Source organism: Nerophis lumbriciformis, linkage group LG07, assembly GCF_033978685.3.
Source record: "Nerophis lumbriciformis linkage group LG07, RoL_Nlum_v2.1, whole genome shotgun sequence".
NCBI lineage: Eukaryota > Metazoa > Chordata > Actinopteri > Syngnathiformes > Syngnathidae > Nerophis > Nerophis lumbriciformis.
The window spans coordinates 40059964-40085184 of NC_084554.2; the positions used below are offsets into that span (position 1 = coordinate 40059964).

The 25221-nt window shown below is 40.4% G+C and overlaps 1 long non-coding RNA gene across 1 annotated transcript in view; it reads left to right on the top strand.

The window, feature by feature from the left end:
• Positions 1 to 8654, top strand: part of LOC133609211 (uncharacterized) — a 47383-nt gene extending 38729 nt beyond the window's left edge. Inside the window, exons 5-6 of the long non-coding RNA XR_009815674.2 lie at positions 6226 to 8035; positions 8092 to 8654. This is a non-coding gene — a long non-coding RNA (uncharacterized lncRNA). The remainder of the gene's footprint in view (positions 1 to 6225; positions 8036 to 8091) is intronic.
• Positions 8655 to 25221: the final 16567 nt, after the last annotated feature.

The following is a 25221-nucleotide window of genomic DNA, read 5'->3' on the forward strand; positions in this document are numbered from 1 at the left end:
AATAAATACTGATAAAGTTGAGGAATGCTCATCAAACACTTATTTGGAACATCCCACAGGTGTGCAGGCTAATTGGGAACAGGTGGGTGCCATGATTGGGTATAAAAACAGCTTCCCAAAAAATGCTCAGTCTTTCACAAGAAAGGATGGGGCGAGGTACACCCCTTTGTCCACAACTGCGTGAGCAAATAGTCAAACAGTTTAAGAACAACGTTTCTCAAAGTGCAATTGCAAGAAATTTAGGGATTTCAACATCTACGGTCCATAATATCATCAAAAGGTTCAGAGAATCTGGAGAAATCACTCCACGTAAGCGGCATGGCCGGAAACCAACATTGAATGACAGTGACCTTCGATCCCTCAGACGGCACTGTATGAAAAACCGACATCAATCTCTAAAGGATATCACCACATGGGCTCAGGAACATTTCAGAAAACCACTGTCACTAAATACAGTTGGTCGTTACATCTGTAAGTGCAAGTTAAAGCTCTACTATCCAAAGCGAAAGCCATTTATCAACAACATCCAGAAATGCCGCCGGCTTCTCTGAGCCCAAGATCATCTAAGATGGACTCATGCAAAGTGTAAAAGTGTTCTGTGGTTTGACGAGTCCACATTTCAAATTGTTTTTGGAAATATTCCACATATTCGTGTCATCCGGACCAAAGGGGAAGTGAACCATCCAGACTGTTATCGACGCAAAGTTCAAAAGGCAGCATCTGTGATGGTATGGGGGTGCATTAGTGCCCAAGGCATGGCTAACTAACACATCTGTGAAGGCACCATTAATGCTGAAAGGTACATACAGGTTTTGGAACAACATATGCTGCCATCTAAGCGCCGTCTTTTTCATGGACGCCCCTGCTTATTTCAGCAAGACAATGCCAAGCCACATTCAGCACGTGTTACAACAGCGTGGCTTCGTAAAAAAAGAGTGCGGGTACTTTCCTGACTCGCCTGCAGTCCAGACCTGTTTCCCATCGAAAATGTGTGGCGCATTATGAAGCGTAAAATACGACAGCGGAGACCCCGGACTGTTGAACGACTGAAGCTCTACATAAAACAAGAATGGGAAAGAATTCCACTTTCAAAGCTTCAACAATTAGTTTCCTCAGTTCCCAATTGTTTATTGAGTGTTGTTAAAAAAAAAAGGTGATGTAACACAGTGGTGAACATGCCCTTTCCCAACTACTTTGGCACGTGTTGCAGCCATGAAATTCTAAGTTAATTATTATTTGCAAAAAAAAAATAAAGTTTATGAGTTTGAACATCAAATATCTTGTCTTTGTAGTGCATTCAATTGAATATGGGTTGAAAAGGATTTGCAAATAATTGTATTCCGTTTATATTTACATCTAACACAATTTCCCAACTCATATGGAAACGGGGTTTGTATTTATACTCCAATACCAGGAGGCTGTGCCTGGGCAAGGTGTGCTCTTGTCTCACGTGAAGATTGTGAATGGAGGGCTCAAAAAAAAATGCTGTTTTCTTTTACAAATTAACACTAAATGGTCCCTAGTGTGTGAATGTGAGTGTGAATGTTGTCTGTCTATCTGTGTTTGCCCTGTGATGAGGTGGCGACTTGTCCAGGGTGTGTCCCGCCTTCCGCCCGAATGCAGCTGAGATAGGCTCCAGCACCCCCCGCCACCCCGAAAGGAACAAGCGGTATATATATATATATATATATATATATATATATATATATATATATATATATATATATATATACAAACCCTGTTTACATATGAGTTGGGAAATTGTGTTAGATGTAAATATAAACGGAATACAATGATTTGCAAATCCTTTTCAACCCATATTCAATTGAATGCACTACAAAGACAAGATATTTGGTGTTCAAACTCATAAACTTTATTTATTTTTTTTGCAAATAATAATTAACTTAGAATTTCGTGGCTGCAACACGTGCCAAAGTAGTTGGGAAAGGGCATGTTCACCACTGTGTTGCATCACCTTTTCTCACTCAATAAACGATTGGGAACTGAGGAAACTAATTGTTGAAGCTTTGAAAGTGGAATTCTTTCCCATTCTTGTTTTATGTAGAACTTCAGTCGTTCAGCAGTCCGGGGTCTCCGCTGTCGTATTTTATGCTTCATAATGCGCCACACATTTTCGATGGGAGACAGGTCTGGACTGCAGGCAGGCCAGGAAAGTACCCGCACTCTTTTTTTACGAAGCCACGCTGTTGTAGCACGTGCTGAATGTGGCTTGGCATTGTCTTGCTGAAATAAGCATGAAAAAGACGGCGCTTAGATGGCAGCATATGTTGTTCCAAAACCTGTATGTACCTTTCAGCATTAATGGTGCCTTCACATTGTAGCTTGTCTCACTACATTTTCCAACTAGCTTGACCATCACTGGGCAATTGGTCCCTTTAACTACCTGTATCGATTCCCAGGTACCAGGAACTGGTACCGTATTGTGCAAATTCAATGACTTTTACTTAAAAATGTTTTAGAAATGATTGGAATTACCTGGATAAGACATTTATAACACAAGTCAATGAGCAAATATTATTGATTTTATTCGTCATTACTCTTTTTAAATGTTCATGATTGTCATGGGTTCTGCCTTTCCTGACTGCACGTCACTAGTTTTACCTCATGATTGACTTATTTGTACATACAAATTTGGCTAATTGGAGCACTGTATGTAATGTATGCATCTAGTCTCAGGGCACATAACAAGCATTCACACTTGTATTAACACCTAGATTCTACAATTAACAGAACATGCATGTCTTCTGAGTAAGCCGGAAAACATGTGAACGCCAGACATTTGAACACGCGAGCACCACTTGTTTACCGTGCGCCGTGAAATGAAATATAATATAAAACGTTTAAAAACAATTAAAAAAAAAACAGATATAGTGTCACTGTGTATATCTCTTGTCCCTGCATGGGCAACATGGTGTTTATTTCCCCTCACTGACCAATAAAACAACTTCTCTTTGTTTGTTGGAAAAATATCTACAAGTCATATCTAAACATTAAATATGTAAATACAAAAATTTGATAAGTGCTTTCGATATGATAATAATAACCAATTGCAACACTGTCATCCGGAAAGTATTCCAAGCGCTTCACTTTTCACAATATCTCATAAAGACAATGTGAAAAATGTTTTATTTGTGAATTTTGCAAATTTTTTGGAAAAAAAAATAAAAAAATCACATGGTTTTCATCCAGCATGTCTCTGTACATTGCACATTCATATTTCCCTCTATCCTGACTAGTTTCCCAGTTCCTGTTGCTGAAAAACATCCCCAATGTACAGAGACATCCTGGATGAAAACCAACGCGTCCCATCCATCGTGATGGGCTTGAAAGGAATAGGAGAAATTGCTCAGAGAGTTATAGCTTGTGACATTGTGGTCAAAAAGACTTGGAGCTGTAATTGCCGCCAAAGGTGCATCAACAAAGTATTGAGCAAATGCTTGAAATACTTATGTACTTATGCACCCCCCGCAACCCCGAATGGGACAAGCGGTAGAAAATGGATGGATGGATGTGTATGTATATGGTCAAACAGCTAAAAAATGTTTTCATCTGACCGCAGAACTTTCCTCCAGAAGGTCTTATCTTTGTTCACGTGATGTCAGATGAAACAAATTTGAGCTGTTTGGCCACAATACCCAGCAATATGTTTGGAGGAGAAAAGGTGAGGCCTTTTATCCCAAGAACACCAACCTACCGTCAATCATGGTGGTGGTAGTATTATGCTCTGGGCCTGTTTTGCTGCCAATGGAACTGGTGCTTTACAGAGAGTAAATGGGAAAATGAAAAAGGAGGATTACCTCCAAATTCTTCAGGACAACCTAAAATCATCAGCCCAGAGGTTGGGTCTTGGGCGCAGTTGGGTGTTTTAACAGGACAATGACCTGAAACACACGTCAAAAGTGGTAAAGGAATGGCTAAATCAGGCTAAAATTAAGGTTTTAGAATGGCCTTCCCAAGGTCCTGACTTAAACGTGTGGACAATGCTGAGGAAACAAGTCCTTGTCAGAAAACCAACAAGTTTAGCTGAACTGCACCAATTTTGTCAAGAGAAGTGGTCAAAAATTCAACCAGCAGCTTGCCAGAAGCTTGTGGATTGCTACCAAAAGCGCCTTATTGCAGTGAAACTTGCCAAGGGACATGTAACCAAATATTAACATTGTCGTATGTATACTTTTGACCCAGCATATTTGGTCACATTTTCAGTAGACACATAATAAATTCATAAAAGAACCAAACTTCATGAATGTATATACACACATACACTGTATATATATACATATATATATATATATATACACACACACACATATCTACATACGGTATATACACATATGTGTATATACTGTATATATATATTATATATATATAGATATATATGTATCTATATATATATAATATATGTATGTGTGTCTGTGTGTGTAAATAGGAGCACTAATAGTTAATATCCACATTTAAATTCAACTGTGGCACTGACTAAGAATACCACTTTCTCAGGGCAGACCTCCAAGGAAGAAAAGTACATTGCACATTTATTGCCCTCCTTATTGTTTAGCTTTAATTGCATTCTGCTTGATGCCATTGTTTGCCACCAGAGTGGAAACCTACAAGCTTTTCTCTCGCCTACTACGTGCATGATCCACTTCTCTCCCCCGACACACAAACAAGTCTGGCTTGTAGCATTTGTATGAGAGTGACATGTTTGTCTTTCTGGACACATGTCTCCGTGCACTTTCTGTTGAGCTGCAGGAAGCATGACAGGCTGCACAAATGCCAATCAAACCAGGAAGGTTTGATTCCTCTCGAGCGCCGTCAAATTGACATCCCAAGTTTTTGTTTTTTCTATTTTTTCCACTGCTGCTCGTTTGTGGGAATGATCTTTAAAAAAAGTGTCACGGAGAAGACCATCTGGAACAGGAAATGTCAGCCTGACAAGCCTATATTTCATGTGTTTATTTTTTTCATAATTCTACAGCTTCTACAAAAAAAAGGAATAGCACTTGTAGCGTATTTTTGCAGCAACTAAAGTTTTTGAGGGTCAAAATCAGACTGGTGGTTGAAATGAAGCCTTTCTCCTCCTTACCACCCTGTCATTACTGTTGCCATGACGACAGCAGAACATATTCATAATGCACCCTAAACAGAAGTCTTGAAGGACTGCAAAATGTCCAAACTATACTAAAGCGGTGTCTAATATTTTCCTTACCTTATTAAACAATTTGACAGAAGTAAGAAGAAGCATATCTGTGTTAAACATGTTCCCATTTATGTATTATTCCCATATGCTAGCAAATTAGGTGTACCTAATAAATTGGCCCGTGAGGGGCTATTATGATGACAGGCCATCCATCCTGAAGCGCTTCCTCCACGTTAGCGACTCGAGTGTGAAGGTGCTTATCTCCAATAAGGCGTCGACGTCGTGGTCATGAGTCGGATGACTGATCTGCGGTAATAACCCCGTCTCGCTTGCATATTGATGGCGCCGATAAAAATTGTGTTGCTGAGTAGAAAAGCTAATTATGACAGTCGGCATATTGTTGTCAGGGATTGTGCGGGGGGTGTAACAGATTTATGCCTGGATGTAAATGGATTTTGCATGTTTTATATTGATACATTTAGACTACAGCCACCTGCTGTTGTGGAGGGTTATTGCATCCAAATGCCACTTTACGCACAAAGGCCTTTTAGGTCGTCATTTTAATATTCTTTTAATTAATAAATGGTCCCAAAAAAGCTTTTATTTAATCAACACCTGGTCTCCTATAGTCGCTGGGTGCTTGGTGTCATGTAGCCACTCTGATGCTGGTTCTGGCTTTTGTTTGCACTTGCTCTTATTTGGAGTTCCTGGGCAGAGCCACTGCAGCACACCTGTGGTCAATTCCACCTAGACCAGGTCTTAAAGCTCTGGGTCGAGAGATGCTAGATGATTCTCCTTGACTTCCCCTGCATCGTGCATGTCTTCTAGTCCCTGCTGCCTTCTCATTTCAGTGTTTGCTGCCTATTTTACTTCTTGTTGTACTTTTACCAGTAAGTCTAGCCTTTTTTTTTTTGCATTTTGTTTTCTTTGCTACTTTGTTAGCTTCCCTCTGGCCTTTTGTTACCGGTAACTTTCAGTTGTACTTTTTACCACCCAATGTCCTGTGGTTTTTTTTGTTATTGATTCAATGAATTATTCATTATTCATCCTGTCTACTGTCTCTGCTTTAGGGTCCGACTTCTGGCTTACCGCCAGCCAGAACAGAATAATCTGGGCAAAATGAACCATGCAGAGACTGACCCTATCCAAAGAGCTCTTCATACCCATGTTAAACTTCTGGTCAGGCAGGAAGTACAAACTGACTCTTTCAACTCCAGTTTAGAGGAGGCAGCGGGCATCAAGAACTGATCAAAACTCAGCTCCACAGTCTTCTTTCCTCACTACAAGATGGCGCCTTGTCCTCCATACCTGCTAGGCTCATCGCCGAGATTTCACCCAACCTCATTCCTCCTGTGACTCATGACGTCAACATTCCAGCCCTCCGCCCACAGCTCTCAAGGCCTGAGCGGATCTCCGAGGACTACATTTTGAACTCCAAGGTAGAGCATTTCACTTTGAACGAGCCCATTTGCATTTGTGATATCGCATCTTACCGGAGAGGCGGCAGCTTGGTCCTCAGCTAAGTGGACTCGCTGTTCCACCCTCTGCTCCTCTGATACCACGTTTTCTGAGGCCATGAAAAATATATTTCGGCAAAAATAACCCTGCCCGGGGAGCCACGCGCTCTTTGCTTAAGGTACACCAGAGGGGTCATAGGATTTCGGACTATGCCATTGAGTTCCGTATTCTGGCTGTTGAAAGTGACTGCATGGAATGCTGCAGCATTCTTGGATGCTTTCTTTTGGGGTCTTGATAAAGACATTAAGAGTCACATGATCCATTAGTCATCTAACAATTTGGTTCAACTCATCGCACTCGCCGTTGGCATAAAGAAACAACTCTATGATTCGGATTAGGATAGGGGCACGCCACCTGGATATGTTACCTCCAACGCCAGTCTGAATTTTACACCGATGCCTGCACCATTGAAGACGCAGGAGGTTCCTATGCCGCTTTGGGGACATTGTCTCTCATCAGGATATCTTCAGCGTAAGAAGCTCCGCCTCTACTGCAGCAATCGCAGCCATCACATCTCCAAGTGTCCTACCCGTCCAAACCAGCATTCCCTTTTGACGCCTTAGGTCTTACAGACCTGGTTCCAGCAAGGTCAAGCCCAACACTCTTTCCTTAATCCACAGTCCTCCCTTTGATGACTCTACTTCAGAACACATCATACCTGTGGTCCGTTGGGGTTCTCCAAGTGGGAGGTGGAGAGAAGGGTGTTGGACTCTGCAGAGGGTATACAAGTTCCGAAGGGGTGCTCTGCCCGCAAGCTATTCGTTTCCGAGTTGCTGCAGTGGGGCGACATGCCCAAGGTTGCTTGCCAGCCTGAAATCAGCCGCATCCAATTTGTCATTGTCTAAAGGTACTGGTGGCCTGCTATGACTGCTGATATCAGGGAGTTTGTCACTGCTTGCGCCTTCTGTGCCCAAAGAAAATAATCTCATTGCTCTTCTGCTACGGCTGTTGCCCATCCCACCTCAGCCATGGTCTCATATTACCCTTGACTTCATCAAAGGTCTTCATCCATCCCGGGACAATACCGTGGTCCTAACAGTTGTGGACAGGTTTTCTAAGATGGCCGATGTCATCGCTCTGCCAAAACTTCCAACATCCCTCGAGACAGCCCAACTGTCAGTCAGATACGTGTTTTGTATTCACTGCATACCCTTGGACTTGGTATCTGACAGACGCCCGCAGTTTGTCTCCCGAGTCTGGGGGGCATTCTGCAAGGCGCTTGGGGCATCCCTCAGACTGGCCAGACAGAGCAAATCAACCAGGACTTGGAGGCTATGCTACACTGCGTCTACCCTTCTTCAATGGCCTCTCATCTTCCCTGGATTGAGTACGCCCACAACACCCTCGTCAGCTCGGCCACAGGTATGTCTCCTTTCAAGGTTGCATATGGTTTCCAACCTCCTCTGTTCCCTTCCCAGGAGGCAGATGTGTTCGTCCCATCTATCCACCTGCGTTGGTCGCATTGGGTTTGGCGAGATACCCATGCGGCTTTGTGTCGGACGGCTGAAGGTAACCGCTTGTTGGCAGACCGCCACAGGATTCCTACCCTGGACTATCGCCCCGGTCGGGCAGTATGGCTGTCCTCACGGGACCTACGCCTTGATGGTGTTTCCAGGAAGTTGATGCCAAGATTTGTGGGTCCTTACAAGATCGACTCTGTAGTCAACCCGGTGGTTGTGAAGCTCCAATTACCACCTTCGCTCCCCATTAATCCTGTGATCCATGTCTCAAGCCAGTTGTCACCAGCCGTCTAAACCCCTCAGTCATGCCTTCTCTTCCGTGTCTGATCAATGGTCAGGAGGCTTACACCGTGAAGGCTATTTTGACTCCAGAAAAAGAGGTATGGGTGTGCTTTAAAGTTATGCTACTCAACTGTTGGCATGAAACTTATGCGTGTTACCCTTGTACTATAATAAACCTATCAGTGGTAATATTGCTGGTTGAGCTGTTTTCCCCACTGCTGCAACTTTGTTGCTGTTTTTGTTGTGCTCTTCACTTGCTAATAAATGACCATGTGGTCAAAAAAGCTAAATTTTACTTTACTCTTTCTCATGCACTGATGACGAACCCCAAGATGCAAAGATGACGATAGGCATTGAGCGGGAAAACATTATTTTAATGTCCAAAAGTAAAAATAAAGAAAAGACACAAACCAGGAACGCCAAACTGGAAAACAGGATCCAGCAAACAGGAACTAGGAACAAAAAGACAGAAAGCAGTCCACAGAATACAGGAACAGAGACAAGTAACAGGTAGGAGCTACAAGTATTACTGACAACTCTTCATGACAATAATCCAGCAGTGACTGGAGGGCAGAGCAGGTATAAATAGCAGCTGGCTGATTGACACCAGGTGTGGCCAGGTGCCAATCAGCCACAGCTGAGGGGACAGCACTCAGAGAGACAAACAGGAAACTGAACCAAAATAAGAGTGCTGACAGGAAATAAAACAAACACAGAGGAAAAACTAAAACTTAACCAAACTGTCAGGGACAAGCCTGACAGTAATATGTTCAATGAAGTATTTATAGTACAGTAAACCCTCGTTTATCATGGTGATTTGGTTCAGGCCCTGGTAAATGAATTCCCGCGAAGAAAGAGGTATTGATTATAAATCAAATATTTTCTTCGCTAGAGCATTAGAAAAACGTTCATGATCAAATACTGATTTTAACAAGAAAGCCCTGTAACCATAACATAACCCACAGTCATCTTTTCACTTGTTTAATCCAATATGGTAATACTGCCAAAAGGGTGAGCCAATCAGTGGCCACGATACTGAAGAGCACACTCTGATTGGTTTGATCTTACCTTGTGGCCCTTACTACTGGAAACCCATCCATCCATTTTCTACCGCTTATTCCCTTCGGGGTCGCGGGGGACGCTGGAGCCTATCTCAGCTACAATCGGGCGGAAGGCGGGGTACACCCTGGACAAGTCGCCACCTCATCACAAGGCCTACTGGAAACCTCATGTAAAAAATATACAACATAAAGTAGCAAGAAACACGTCAATAAAGTAAAATATGTTCTGGATCAAAAATCTGTCAATTCTCTACTGCTCACTAGTGTTACCATATTGCAGTTATTGTGCAGAAATATGGGGAAACAACTACAAATGTGCACTTAATTCACTGTGTTACAAAAAAAACAATTAGAATAATACGTAATGTTGGATATAGAGAACATACAAACCTTTTATTTAATCAAAAGTATTCATTCAACGATTTGGTGCAAAGCAAACTATAACCTGCTACCCAAGAATGTACAACAATTCTTCTCAACAAGTGTCACCGCCTGCTGTCCCCTTGTGGTTTGTATTGTCAGTTTTCCTCTTTTGGTGCAGTTGACCTTGTACTTATGACATTTCTCCTTCCCTCTAGAGTTCCTGTGTTCAGCTTGTGGGCGGAGTTGTGAGACGTGCACAGCTGCTGTCTCTTTTTTTGCACCGTCCCCTTTTGTTACATCCGGTTTGGATTGTGAGTACATTACCTTAGTAAAAGAACTGTTTTACTCACCGTCTGTCTGCATACTTAGGTTCCTCTCTACTGTGTTGCACAGCATTGTCACAAAAAGAGGAGAAATATAACCGAGGAAAATCTAATTTAAAACATTTGTACAACACTTAAAACCTTTAACACATCCGTATGTGGAATTAAATTATGGAATTGGTTAAGCAAAGAATATGATTCAGTTTAAGGGACGTGCTCACAAAGAACAATTATGATGAACATGTTGAACCTTTTTTTTGGAGATAATGATTATGTATTTGTTTACTTACTTCTGGTCTATTTATTTACTGTTCTGTTACAAACAGAACATGATAACCCTTAAATAACCTCTGCTTCTTCCTACTCCTTTTCAGACGTGCTGTAATGAAACTGGAAATATGTGATGCATTACAATGTATCGTATGCATGTTCGAAATAAACTGAAACTATAGTATTTATTACTTTAATTAGCCATTATTATACTTAAATGCTTGGTTTGGCCAATATAATGTTTCAGAGCAGTGGTGTTCAAAGTGTGGCCCAGGGGGCCATTTGCAGCAGTCTGCTTCCCCCCCAGTGAAAAAAGTTTGAACACCCTTGCTTAGGTTTGGGTACTGAATTTGGTACTTTTATGGGCACCAGCCAAATTCCGTCAGTTTTGATTGATTGATTGATTAAAACTTTTATTAGTAGATTGCACAGTACAGTACATATTCCATACAATTGACCACTAAATGGTAACACCCGAATAAGTTTTTAAACTTGTTTAAGTCGGGGTCCACGATAATCAATTCATGGTACTATTGTGAATCGATTGACGCAAAATCAAACTGTGGCATATTTCGATACATTTGTTGCACCTACTCCACGTCTGGTTGCAAACTCGGTCGGCTCGAACACTTGGCGGGAAAACAATCAGTCAAGCAGCACTCAGAGTGGACTCAGTCGGAATGCGTACAGTATTTTTGCCTCATTCTTGTGAAAATCCTGGAACTGAAGCATTAAGGAGTGGGATTAGCTACACTGTGCTCAAACAACCATCAGATCGGTAGTTTATTCTTTACTCACACCCAAAGTTTAAGGATGAGGCAAAAATACAACCGTATCTACTGTAATGTTGCAATTTTCCATGCCAACAAAGCAAGTACCGTATTTCTCGGACTATTAGTCGCAGTTTTTTTCATAGTTTGGCCGGGGGTGCGACTTATACTCAGGAGCGACTTATGTGTGAAATTATTAACACATTACCATAAAATATCAAATAATAATATTTAGCTCATTCATGTAAGAGACTAGACGTACAAGATTTCATGGGATTTAGCGATTAGGAGTGACAGATTGTTTGGTAAACGTATAGCATGTTCTATATGTTATAGTTATTTGAATGACTCTTACCATAATATGTTACGTTAACATACCAGGCACGTTCTCAGTTGGTTATTTATGCCTCATATAACGTACACTTATTCAGCCTGTTGTTCACTATTCTTTATTTATTTTAAATTGCCTTTCAAATGTCTATTCTTGGTGTTGGTGTCAGGCTTGTCCCTGACAGTTTGGTCAAGTTTTAGTTTTTCCTCTGTCATTTCCTGTCAACGCTCTTATTTTGGTTATTTCCTCATTGTCTCCCTGAGTGCTGCTTCCCCTCAGCTGCGGCTGATTGGCACCTGGCCACACCTGGTGTCAATCAGCCAGCTGCTATTTAAACCTGCCTTCCCCTCCAGTCAGTACTGGATTGTTGTCATTGTCGATGTCACTACTACCTGTCATAATACTTGTCGTTGTAGCTCTGTCTACTTTTGTTCACTCTGCTCATGTCATAGTTCCTTCGTGTCACAGTAAGTGTTTTTGTTTCTTGTCGACAGTTAGCCTTTGTGCTATTTTAGTTCATAGCCAAGTTTGTTCTCCGCCTTGTGCGCGCCTTTTGTTTGTACCCTTTTGTTAGTTTTTTTTGCTATAGTGTTAAATTAAATCATGTTTTCTTGTACCAAGCCTGCCGCCATCTCTGCATCTTGGGGTTCGTCACCAACATACTCTAACAGTTGGGTTTTATCAAATAAATTTCCCCCAAAAATTAGACTTATACTCCAGTGCGACTTATATATGTTTTTTTCCTTCTTTATTATACATTTTCGGTCGGTGCGATTTATACTCCGGAGCGACTTATACTCCGAAAAATACGGTATACCTGATAGAAGAAAAAGTTTCAAAATGCGCTAGCTCGATGTTAATCTTCTTCTACTGATTAGCATTAGCGATTTTACATGGCAATTTTAACACCTCCAAATTTGCTAATGAAAACTACAACTAAAATGCACGTTAGAATGAAACAGCTGGTGTGTAAATTTACAATATTTACAGTATAAACACTTTTTAGGGCGCAACAAAAGACCCGATTCAGCTTCACGGCAAAGCCTACTTCCCGACTAAGCGACACACTGAAGCACTACTACCATCTAACGTCTTGGGTCTGCTATTGCATGCCAAGTCTATTATATAATACTTGCAAATGACACTCATGAACAAGATATAACATCTGGACACACACAGAATTACCAAAAAGTACTGGTTAATACCGGTATCGATTCCCAGGTCCTATTGATTGTCTCTGTTCAAATGTAAAAGGTACCCATCCCTACTCCTAACGACTGTACCTCATAGTGGACGACTCAAAGAGGAGAAACAATACTTAACTGCTAAGTGAGTCATTGTACCATGCTGTTAAATTGGCTTTCCCCGTTCAGAGAATAACTTATTGCCGTATTTCAAATCCTGTGTCTCATTTCCATGCGCGTGGCTGCCGTATCACGGCTTCCGCTCGCCTCCTTCCCCCGGACGCCGTTTCCAAGATTCATTTAGGAGGATTTGAGACGAGCACAGATCACATTTCCTGCCACTGCTGAAATAGATCCGTTTAAGATGAGGATTTCCTGGCAGGACAATATTACAACTCTCGGGAGTCGGTCTATTCTACAGTTAACAATGACACTTTTCACACCCGGCAGATTAATCCTCCGTGTGGGTGTTTGATGCGCAGAGAATTGGAGATAACCCCGAGCACCATCAGCGCTACTTCCAGACAGCAGAAAGCGTCGTCTGATGTCTTTTCCGAGGTGGGCTGGCAGGCAGGCAGGCAAGCAGCACATGTGGACGGTGGATTCGCCCACACCAACGCTAATCCCCCAATCTATGAGGCGACCTTTTACTCGCTCGTTTGAAAATTGGAATCACAGACTGCCAACTGCCAACAATTGACTGCTGACATCAGTGCATGAACTTTCGAACTCAGTTGGTTCTTGAACAGTGTTTGTGAATCAAAGTTTGTACAATTAGGGGTTCATAAATCGAGGTTCCGCTATATACAAGATATGTTTGCTATATTTGTGGCTAAGAAAAAACAAATTTGTAATTTGCGCTGAAACTCTTACACGTCGGACACATTAGCCAATCAAGCCTGCAGAGGAAGGTCATTTCATCGAAAAGGCGCAATGACTATCATGGAAAATCGAGTATACTATAGAATTCTTTATTTTGTCATTGTAAAAGAATACAACAACTTTTTGTTGGGTGACTATCAACAGCCGCTGAAGATAAAATAGACAATAAAAAACACAAAGATTAAAAACAACCAAAAACCGACACAGCTTTTTAAAATATAAAAACTGTAAGGTAAAATAAAATGTCTAATTTTAAGTTTGTGTGGTATTTTTTTTTTCCACAAGTAAAGCATTAATACAGTATTATTTTTTCTTATTTTGGTTGAAATCCTGTGGGTTTTTTTTAAGTTTACAAGGAACACTTACAGTTGTGGTCAAAAGTTTAAATACACTTGTAAAGAACATAATGTCTTGAGTTTCCAATAATTTCTACAACTCTTATTTTTTTGTGATAGAGTGATTGGAGCACATATTTGTTGGTCACAAAAAACATTCATGAAGTTTGGTTCTTTTATGAATTTATTATGGGTCTACTGAAAATGTGACCAAATCTGCTGGGTCAAAAGTATACATACAGCAATGTTAATATTTGCTTACATGTCCATTGGCAAGTTTCACTGCAATAAGGCGCTTTTGGTAGCCATCCACAAGCTTCTGGCTAGCTTCTGGTTGAATTTTTGACCACTCCTCTTTACAAAATTGGGGCAGTTCAGCTAAAAACCTTAATTCTAGCCTGATTTGAACAATTTCCCTTGTGGGTCATTAAAGTTTGTCTAAGTCTAGCCATTTCTTTACCACTTTTGACGTGTGTTTGGGGTCATTGTCCTGTTTGGAACACCCAACTGCGCCCAAGACCCAACCTCCGGGCTGATGATTTTAGGTTGTCCTGAAGAATTTGGAGGTAATCCTCCTTTTTCATTGTCCCATTTACTCTCTGTAAAGCACCAGTTCCATTGGCAGCAAAACAGGCCCTGAGCATAATACTACTACCACCATGCTTGACGGTAGGTGTGGTGTTCATGGCATTAAAGACCTCACCTTTTCTCCTCCAAACATATTGCTGGGTATTGTGGCCAAACAGCTCAATCTTTGTTTCATCTGACCACAGAACTTTCCTCCAGAAGGTCTTATCTTTGTCCATGTGATCAGCAGCAAACTTTAGACGAGCCTTAAGTTGTCGCTTCTGGAGCAAGGGCTTCCATCTTGCATGGTAGCGTCTCAGTCCATGGCGATACAAAACACATTTGACTGTGGACCCTGACACCTGTGTTCCAGGAGCTTCCAATTCATTGCAAACCTGCTTTTTGGCTGTTCTCGGTTGACTCTGGATCATCCTGACCAATTTTCTCTCAGCAGCAGGTGATAGCTTGAGTTTTCTTTCTGATCGTGGCAGTGACAAAACTGTGCCATGCACTTTATATTTACGAACAATTGTCTGCACAGTTGCTCTTGGGACCTTAAGCTGCTTTGAAAATGGCTCCAAGTGACTTTCCTGACTTGTTCAAGTCAATGATTCGTTTTTTTTCAGATCTATGCTGAGTTCCTTTGACTTTCCAATTATCGCGTTTGTAACCGAGTCTAATGACTGCATCACATGAACCCTATTTAAATGGGCTCAGAGAAGTCAACAGGTGTTGTCAATCATAATCACTCACATGAAGTAAAGAGGCCATGCCACGAAGCTAATTTGATTTGATTGTAACTTTTCTACATCACCAAAATTTATACCGCATGTTGCTGTATGTATACTTTTGACCAGGCAGATTTGGCACATTTTCAGTAGACCCATAATAAATACATAAAAGAACCAAACTTCATGAATGTTTTTTGTGACCAACAAGTATGTGCTCCAATCACTCTATCACAAAAAAATAAGAGTTGTAGAAATGATTGGAAACTCAAGACAGCCATGACATTATGTTCTTTACAAGTGTATGTAAACTTTTGGCCACGACTGTAAATCAGGGGTCTAACTGACTTTAGCATCACTTTTTAACCACATGACTAGTTGTCTACACTTCAGTTTAAGTTGCTCTTTGTGTTTCCCAATGTTTGTTATATTGTAACTTTTGTGTTGCACCATTATTACACATATCGATTCTTGGGGGCAACAATTAAATTCAGAATCGATTCTTGATTCATCACAGTTTTCGATTCAAAATCAATACTTTTTTGTAATAACATTAGGTGCCAATTCTATGATTAACTACATTCCCCCATATGACAAACAGCTATGACAAATGTTTATATTACTTAAAAGAAAACTAGTATTGTTTATTAAAATTCTAACCAAACATTTAATAAGGTCAAATACAAATAAGGCAACAAGAGAAGTATCCACACTTCTCTTTTGTAAATCTAAAGTAAATCTGTACAGCAGATATGGGCATCTACATTAACAATACGGGGCTGGACAAGGCAGATTAAAAAAACAATTTAATCGTTACAAATAAGAGTCTCAATTCATTCGAAAAATTATTTTTCGACATACTATATTTAGCTATTAGCTATTAGCCACCCATTTACACTAAAGTATGAGTTAAGATACTGTAAGTAGAGGGCCACAAAATATGGGTAAGAACAGGAGTAAGAATAAGCAGAACTTACTCAATTTAAGTTTCAGTGTTACAGGTTTTTCTAATAGGGAGTAAAAAGAATGGAGAATGTGTAATAATGAATAAATAACATATTCGCTCATGCAATAATTCAAGAAAAGGGAAAAAGATACAATTCAAGACAATTAATCCCCCAAAAATTACATAAATACATATAAAACTAAATACATTTTAAATAAATAAATAGATTTAAGATAAATTAACAAATAAATAAATACAAGACGAAAAAACTAACAAAACAATGTCTAATACATAAACAAGTTCAGGATGTAAACCAAACAATAATAAAAAAATGAATTAAAAATCAGCATAAATTATATAATTATTCTCCCTCCAGGGCAGCACGGTGGGAGAGGGGTTAGTGCGTCTGCCTCACAATACGAAGGTCCTGAGTAGTCGTGAGTTCAATCCCGGCCTCGGGATCTTTCTGTGTGGAGTTTGTATGTTCTCCCCGTGACTGCGTGGGTTCCTTCCGGGTACTCCGGCTTCCTCCCACCTCCAAAGACATGCACCTGGGGATAAGTTGATTGGCAACACTAAATTAGCCCTAGTGTGTGGATGTGAGTGTGAATGTTGTCTGTCTATCTGTGTTGGCCCTGCGATGAGGTGGCGACTTGTCCAGGGTGTACCCCGCCTTCCGCCCGATTGTAGCTGAGATAGGCTCCAGCGCCCCCCGCGACCCCAAAGGGAATAAGCGGTAGAAAATGGATGGATGGATGGATTCTCCCTCCATAAATGCTGTAAACAACATATTCTTGTACTGGTTCTTAAACGGGTTCATATCAGTACTTTGTTGGATTTCCTAGCATAAGCCATCCTGTAGTTTTACTCCGCATATTGATGTGTCAAAAATGTATTGTGGGGTTTTGATTTTACTTTTTAACCCTAAGTTACCAAATGTGTATATTTGAATAAAATGTATTTAAAATATACAAAACCCAAAACCAGTGAAGTTGGCACGTTGTGTAAATGGTAAATAAAAACAAAATACAATGATTTGCAAATCCTTTTCAACTTATATTCAATTGAATAGACTGCAAAGACAAGATACTTAACATTCGAACTGGTAAACTTTGTTTTGTTTTTTTTTGCAAATATTAGCTCATTTGGAATTTGATGCCTGCAACATGTTTCAAAAAAGCTGGCACAAGTGGTAAAAAAGACTGACAAAAGTTTAAGAATGCTCATCAAACACTTATTTGGAACATCCCACAGGTGAACAGGCTAATTGGGAACAGGTGGGTGCCATGACGGTATAAAAGCAGCTTCCATGAAATGCTCAGTCATTCACAAACAAGGATGGGGCGAGGGTTAGCACTTTGTGAACAAATGCGTGAACAGTTTAACCAACAACATTTCTCAACCAGCTAAAAAAGTTAAAGTTAAAGTACCAATGATTGTCACACACACACTAGGTGTGGCGAGATTATTCTCTGCATTTGACCCATCACCCTTGATCACCCCCTGGGAGGTGAGGGGAGCAGTGGGCAGCAGCGGTGGCCGCGCCCGGGAATCATTTTGGTGATTTAACCCCCAATTCCAACCCTTGATGCTGAGTGCCAAGCAGGGAGGTAATGGGTCCTATTTTTATAGTCTTTGGTATGACTCGGCCGGGGTTTGAACTCACAACCTACCGATCTCAGGGCGGACACTCTAACCACTAGGCCACTGAGTAGGTTATTGCTATTGCAAGGAATTTAGGTATTTCACCATCTACGGCCTGTAATATCATCAAAAGGTTCAGAGAATCTGGAGAAATCACTGCACGTAACATTGAATGCCTGTGACCTTGGATCCCTCAGGCGGTACTGCATCAAAAAGTGACATCAGTGTGTAAAGGATATCACCACATGGGCTCAGGAACACTTCAGAAAACCACTGTCAGTAACTACAGTCGGTCGCTACATCTGTAAGTGCAAGTTAAAACTCTACTATGCAAAGCCAAAGCCATTTATCAACAACACCCAGAAACGCTGTGCCCAAGCTCACCTAAGATGGACTGATGCAAAGCGGAAAAGTGTTCTGTGGTCTGACGAGTCCACATTTCAAATTGTTTTTGGAAACTGTGGACGTTGTGTCCTCCGGACCAAAGAGGAAAAGAACCATCCGGATTGTTATAGGCGCAAAGTTGAAAAGCCAGCATCTGTGATGGTATGGGGGTGTTTTAGTGCCCAAAGCATGGATAACTCACACATCTGTGAAGGCGCCATTAATGCTAAAAGGTACATACAGGTTTTTAAGCAACATAGGTTGCCATCCAAGCAACATTATCATGGACGCCCCTGCTTATTTCAGCAAGACAATGACAAGCCACATGTTACAACAGCGTGGCTTCATAGGAAAAGAGTGCGGGTACTAGACTGGCCTGCCTGTCTCCCACCGAAAATATGTGGTGCAATATGAAGCCTAAAACGGAGACCCCGGACTGTTGAACAACTTAAGCTGTACATCAAGCAAGAATGGGAAATCATTCCACCTGAAAAGCTTCAAAAATTGGTCTGCTCAGTTCCCAAACGTTTACTGAGTGTTGTTAAAAGGAAAGGCCATGTAACACAGTGGTAAAAATGCCCCTTTGCCAATTTTTGCAATGTGTTGATGCCATTAAATTCTAAGTTAATGATTATTTGCAAAAAAAAAATTAAGTTTCTCAGTTTGAACGTTAAGTTACTTGTCTTTGTAGTCTATTTAATTGAATATAAGTTGAAAAGGATTTGCAAATCATTGTATTCTGTTTTTATTTACGATTTACACAAAGTGCCAACTTCACTGGTATTGGGTTTTGGAAGACTTTAATTATTAGCTTCATTGTGCCCTGTACTACAGCATTATTAAGGACTAATTAAACACCGGCTCGCGCGGTGCCATACGCAAGTGCAAAGATCTGCACATAAATAAAAGCGCCTTTGAGAAAATGAAGATGCTATCGGGCCTTCACAATGAGATTATCCCCGCGCTGAGCATATTATGCATAAATCCATTATGTGCTTAGAGCCAGGCAGGAAAGGAGCAAATTAACATTCACCAGAGTGTGCAGCTGCGTCGCAAAAGGTTAGAAAAAAAAATCAAGATAATCTCTGTCACGTCTTTGGAGGCTTTGTAGGAGGAGAACCCCCCCTTGGATTTTACCTTTTGACATTTCCAACTTTTCTGAGAGGTAGAAACTCACTCCTCAAGAGTTAGTGGGAGTGAAAAGTGAAGAAAATGTGCAGTTGCTCCCTCGTCTTAAGCATCTAGAAGATGCTGTGTGTTTGTGGGGATTTTGCGAGGTCAGAAGTGACTCACTCCTATTGGACTTGAGCTTGCTTACAATTGCCAGTATTGTGAGTGCAGTAGATTTGTGGGGTTTATGTTCTTCAGGTAATTTATACGCTCATGTAGGTTGTCACGATACCAGAATTTTAGCAGACCATAATGACACCTATGAATTTCCATGAGTCTCCATACTCATTAGAAAATCCAAAAAAATCTGTACTCCTAAATTCACTACTTTATTGAAACTTGTCGAATGTTTTATTATCATTATTATCATTAATAGTTATTTTGCACATAACTTAAGTTGCAGTATCAGCTGCCGAGAGGTGACTATAAATTCAAAAATTAACAGCGGCGTTATAAAGCCTGTCAGAATATATCAAAACAAACAACACTGTGCTAATAAATATGGCCATAAATAGATGTATTGTATTCAGAGGTGGGTAGTAACGCGCGACATTTACTCCGTTACATCTACTTGAGTAACTTTTGGGATAAATTGTACTTCTAAGAGTAGTTTTAATGCAACTTACTTTTACTTTTACTTGAGTATATTTATAGAGAAGAAACGCTACTTTTACTCCGCTACTTTTATCTACATTCAGCTCGCTACTCGCTACTAATTTTTATCGATCTGTTAATGCACGCTTTGTTTGTTTTGGTCTGTCAGACAGACCTTCAAAGTGCCTGCGTTACTGGTGACGTTTCACTCCGTTCCACCAATAAAATGCAGTCACTAGTGACGTTTGACTCCGTTCCACCAATCAGATGCAGTCACTGGTGACGTTGGACCAATCAAACAGAGCCAGGCGGTCACATGACCTGACTTAAACAAGTTGAAAAACTTATTGGGGTGTTACCATTTAGTGGTCAATTGTACGGAATATGTACTGTACTGTGCATTCTACTAATACAAGTTTCAATCAATCAATCAAAAGTGTGAAGGAAAAAAGACACTTTTTTATTTCAAACGTACATCCCGTCACAAGCCTAAAGACTGACTGCACAGTTCCTGTCTTCACAATAAAAGTGCCGCTCCATCGCGCCTGCGCTTTCAAAATAAGAGTCTCCGAAAGCCAGCGCAAACAAGCTAGCAAGCTACGGAATTTGCCGCCAATGTATTTCTTGTAAAGTGTGTGAAAACGAATATGGAAGCTGGACAAATAAGATACCAAAAACCAACCACTTTCATGTGGTATTAGACAGAAAGGAGGAACTTTTTTTCTCCTGCATTTGAAAACGTGGACGTTAAGCACTGCTGTCTGATTACAATCAATGCAAGTCATCAGAATCAGGTAATACACCAACTTATATTCTTGTCAACATGAAAGAAAGGAATCTATATGTGTTAAACATGCATGTATATTCATTAAAACACTATTAACATGTAAACAAAAACGGCAAAATAAATAAATATAAATGATATACTGTATATATATCAATGTATGTGTATATATGTATATATATATATATATATATATATATATATATATATATATATATACATATATATATATACACACACAGGTAAAAGCCAGTAAATTAGAATATTTTGAAAAACTTGATTTATTTCAGTAATTGCATTCAAAAGGTGTAACTTGTACATTATATTTATTCATTGCACACAGACTGATGCATTCAAATGTTTATTTCATTTAATTTTGATGATTTGAAGTGGCAACAAATGAAAATCCAAAATTCCGTGTGTCACAAAATTAGAATATTACTTAAGGCTAATACAAAAAAGGGATTTTTAGAAATGTTGGCCAACTGAAAAGTATGAAAATGAAAAATATGAGCATGTACAATACTCAATACTTGGTTGGAGCTCCTTTTGCCTCAATTACTGCGTTAATGCGGCGTGGCATGGAGTCGATGAGTTTCTGGCACTGCTCAGGTGTTATGAGAGCCCAGGTTGCTCTGATAGTGGCCTTCAACTCTTCTGCGTTTTTGGGTCTGGCATTCTGCATCTTCCTTTTCACAATACCCCACAGATTTTCTATGGGGCTACGGTCAGGGGAGTTGACGGGCCAATTTAGAACAGAAATACCATGGTCCGTAAACCAGGCACGGGTAGATTTTGAGCTGTGTGCAGGCGCCAAGTCCTGTACATTTGGCAACAACATGCACTTTGAGAGTGCAGACAGCCCAATTTTCATCAATTAATATATTCTGTAGACATACCCTCATGTCAGCAGGCCAGGGAAGCTAGGGTCGATATTCTTCTCTTGATCATCTTCGGTGGCATAAGGGACGGTGTGAGCCAAGACATCCAGGGGGTTTAGCTCGCTCGTCTGCGGGAACAAACTGCCGCCATTGCTTGCCGTGCTACCGAGGTCCTTTGTCCCTGAATTGCTCACACACTCCGGCAGATTCAATGGGGGTCTGGCGGCAGATTTCTTTGACTTTATCGTTGGAAATGCATCTGCTTTGAGTGTCGCAGGATATCCACACATTCTTGCCATCTCTGTCGTAGCATAGCTTTCGTCGGTAAAGTGTGCGGAACAAACGTCCAATTTCTTGCCACTTTCGCATCTTTGGGCCACTGGTGCAACTTGAATCCGTCCCTGTTCGTGTTGTTACACCCTCCGACAACACACTGACGAGGCATGATGTCTCCAAGGTACGGAAAACAGTCGAAAAAACTGAAAATAACAGAGCTCGGTGTTTGAGAAAATGGCGGATTGCTTCCCGATGTGACGTCACGTTGTGACGTCATCGCTCCGAGAGCGAATACTAGAAAGGCGTTTAATTCGCCAAAATTCACCCATTTAGAGTTCGGAAATCGGTTAAAAAAATAAATGGTCTTTTTTCTGCAACATCAAGGTATATATTGACGCTTACATAGGTCTGGTGATAATGTTCCCCTTTAACATGTTTTCTGCATGCTTTTTTAACAGTCATTTGAACCGAACTACACCAGATTTCCCTTGAAAGCTCGTTTGGCGCACACCCGGTTTGGAATGATCGCTTTCGCATTTCACAAAATGACTGATTTATTAATTGATAATTAATGAATGAAACACAGGAAGTTGTGTTGCAGTCAGGTTTTAATGATGTTCTCCAGACGGCATTCAGCCAAATTGCTGTAAGTCAGCACTTGGGCATAATGCAGCGGGGAAAAAACTGTCAAGGTGTGCCATTGCTCCAGCACATACTGTACCTGACTCCAAGGCTTTAAAGTGACACATAGAGAGAACTCCACGGGATGCATGAAGCTTCCCTTGCTGGAGTTCACCTTGGCGTTGTGGAGCTGAGGCTGTCGACTGTCAGAACAATGCAAACAAGCCGCTTGACGGCTGCTCGGAGGTAGCTGCCGTCAATAGGATGATCTTTACACTCAAGGTCTACAGCCTTGCTCGTGGGCCACTTCATTAGGCACACCATACAGGTAGCAATACTGTATATTAATACAACAATACGAGACAACGTGACAATATGGTAACTTTTGTAACGAAAAAATTTAACAGTCAAGTCAATAATGCAACATTTTCAATTAAATGGTAAATGGGTCGTACTCATACTTGCCAACCCTCCCGGATTTTCCGGGAGACTCCCGAAATTCAGCGCCTCTCCCGAAAACCTCCCGGAAGAAATTTTCTCCCGAAAATCTCCCGGAATTCAGCCGGAGCTGGAGGCCACGCCCCCTCCAGCTCCATGCGGACCTGAGTCCAGTGTGCACACACAAGGAGACGAAGCAGAAGAACGAGACCGTAGTCGAAGAGCGCAGGGGAGACACTTCTCCAGGTCCGATGTATGCTTCGGACCTTCACCCTTCAGTGGGTCTCCACAGCAGACGACTTCAGGGTGAATGATGAGTCCAGCGATTAGTTGCAAATCTTGCTTTATTGATTGCTTGCACACAGCCAATCCAACACAAAACCAACTAGTCCATCCCCGCACTCATGCTACCGCTCCCTCTCTTCTCTCACCCACACACTCACTGACGTCACTCACCTCACATGCTGTCACCTATTAAAGGGCCACACACACATATACTCTACTCTCATAACACACAGTACAGTTAGTAGAACAACTGTGTTTTCATTACTGTGTATTTGATAGGTGCCATTGCCCCGGAATTGTATTGCATTGTACTTTCAAGTACAACAATGAGTAGATGAGTGTTATGTGTGTGTATATGTGTAAATAAATGAACACTGAAATTCAAGTATTTATTTTATTTATATATATATAATAAAATAAATAAATATATATATAGCTAGAATTCACTGAAAGTCAAGTATTTCATACATATATATATATAAATATATATAATATATGTACGTGTATATATATATATATATATATATATATATATATATATATATATATATATATATATATATATATATATATATATATATGAAATACTCGAGTTGGTGAATTCTAGCTGTAAATATACTCCTCCCCTCTTAACTACGCCCCCAAACACGCCCCCCGCCCCAACCACACCCTGCCACGCCCCCCACCCCCCACCTCCCGAAATCGGAGGTCTCAAGGTTGGCAAGTATGCTACTTGTATAGCGCTTTTCTACCTTTTTAAAGGAACTCAAAGTGCTTTGACACTATTTTCCACATTCACCCATTCACACACACACATTCACACACTGATCAATGTATTGATTAAAACACAACAACATTACACTGTAAAAAAGAAAAGTTGAGAAAACGCAAATTTTCAAGTTAACATGATGCAACAAGATTTTTGCGTTTTCTCAACTTTTGACTACTGCTGGCCAGACACTGTTTTGGTATATTTTGTTGGACTAATTATAGTTTTCAAGTTAGTCAGACTCAGAAATAAGGTTTCACTATGTTTAACTACCAAAACAGTGTCTGGCCAGCAGTAGTCAAAAGTTGAGAAAACGCAAAAATCTTGTTGCATCATGTTAACTTGAAAATGTGCGTTTTCTCAACTTTTTTTTTTTTTTTACAGTGATATCCAAAAATAACTTCTGTCTAGGTCAGTGGTTCTTAACCTTGTTGGAGGTACCGAACCCCACCAGTTTCATATGCGCATTCACCGAACCCTCCTTTTTTTTCAAATTCAAGACAAAGTTATTACATGTTTTTGGTAACACTTTAGTATGGGGATCATATTCTAAGTAACAAAGACTTAATTTAGAGTTTTTTGGACACTAGGGGAAGATATTCTAAGTAACAAAGACTTAATTTAGAGTTATTTGGTTAGGGTTAGAGGGTTAGGGCCAGGGTTAGAGCGTTAGGGTTATAACAAGGCCATGTCGAATAAGGCATTAATAAGTACTTAATAATGACTAGTGAACATACTTGCCAACCTTGAGACCTCCGATTTCGGGAGGGGGGGCGTGGTTGGGGCGGGGGCGTGGTTGGGGGGCGTGGTTAAGAGGGGAGGAGTATATTTTCAGCTAGAATTCACCAAGTCAAGTATTTCATATATATATATATATATATATATATATATATATATATATATATATATATATATATATATATATATATATATATATATATAAGAAATACTTGACTTTCAGTGAATTCTAGCCATATATATATATATATATTTATTTTATTATATATATATATATACATATATATATATATATATATATATATATATATATATATATATATATATATAAATAAGAGAAATACTTGAATTTCAGTGTTCATTTATTTGCACATATACACACACATAACACTCATCTACTCATTGTTGAGTCAAGGGTTGAATTGTTCATCCTTGTTCTATTCTCTGTCACTATTTTTCTAA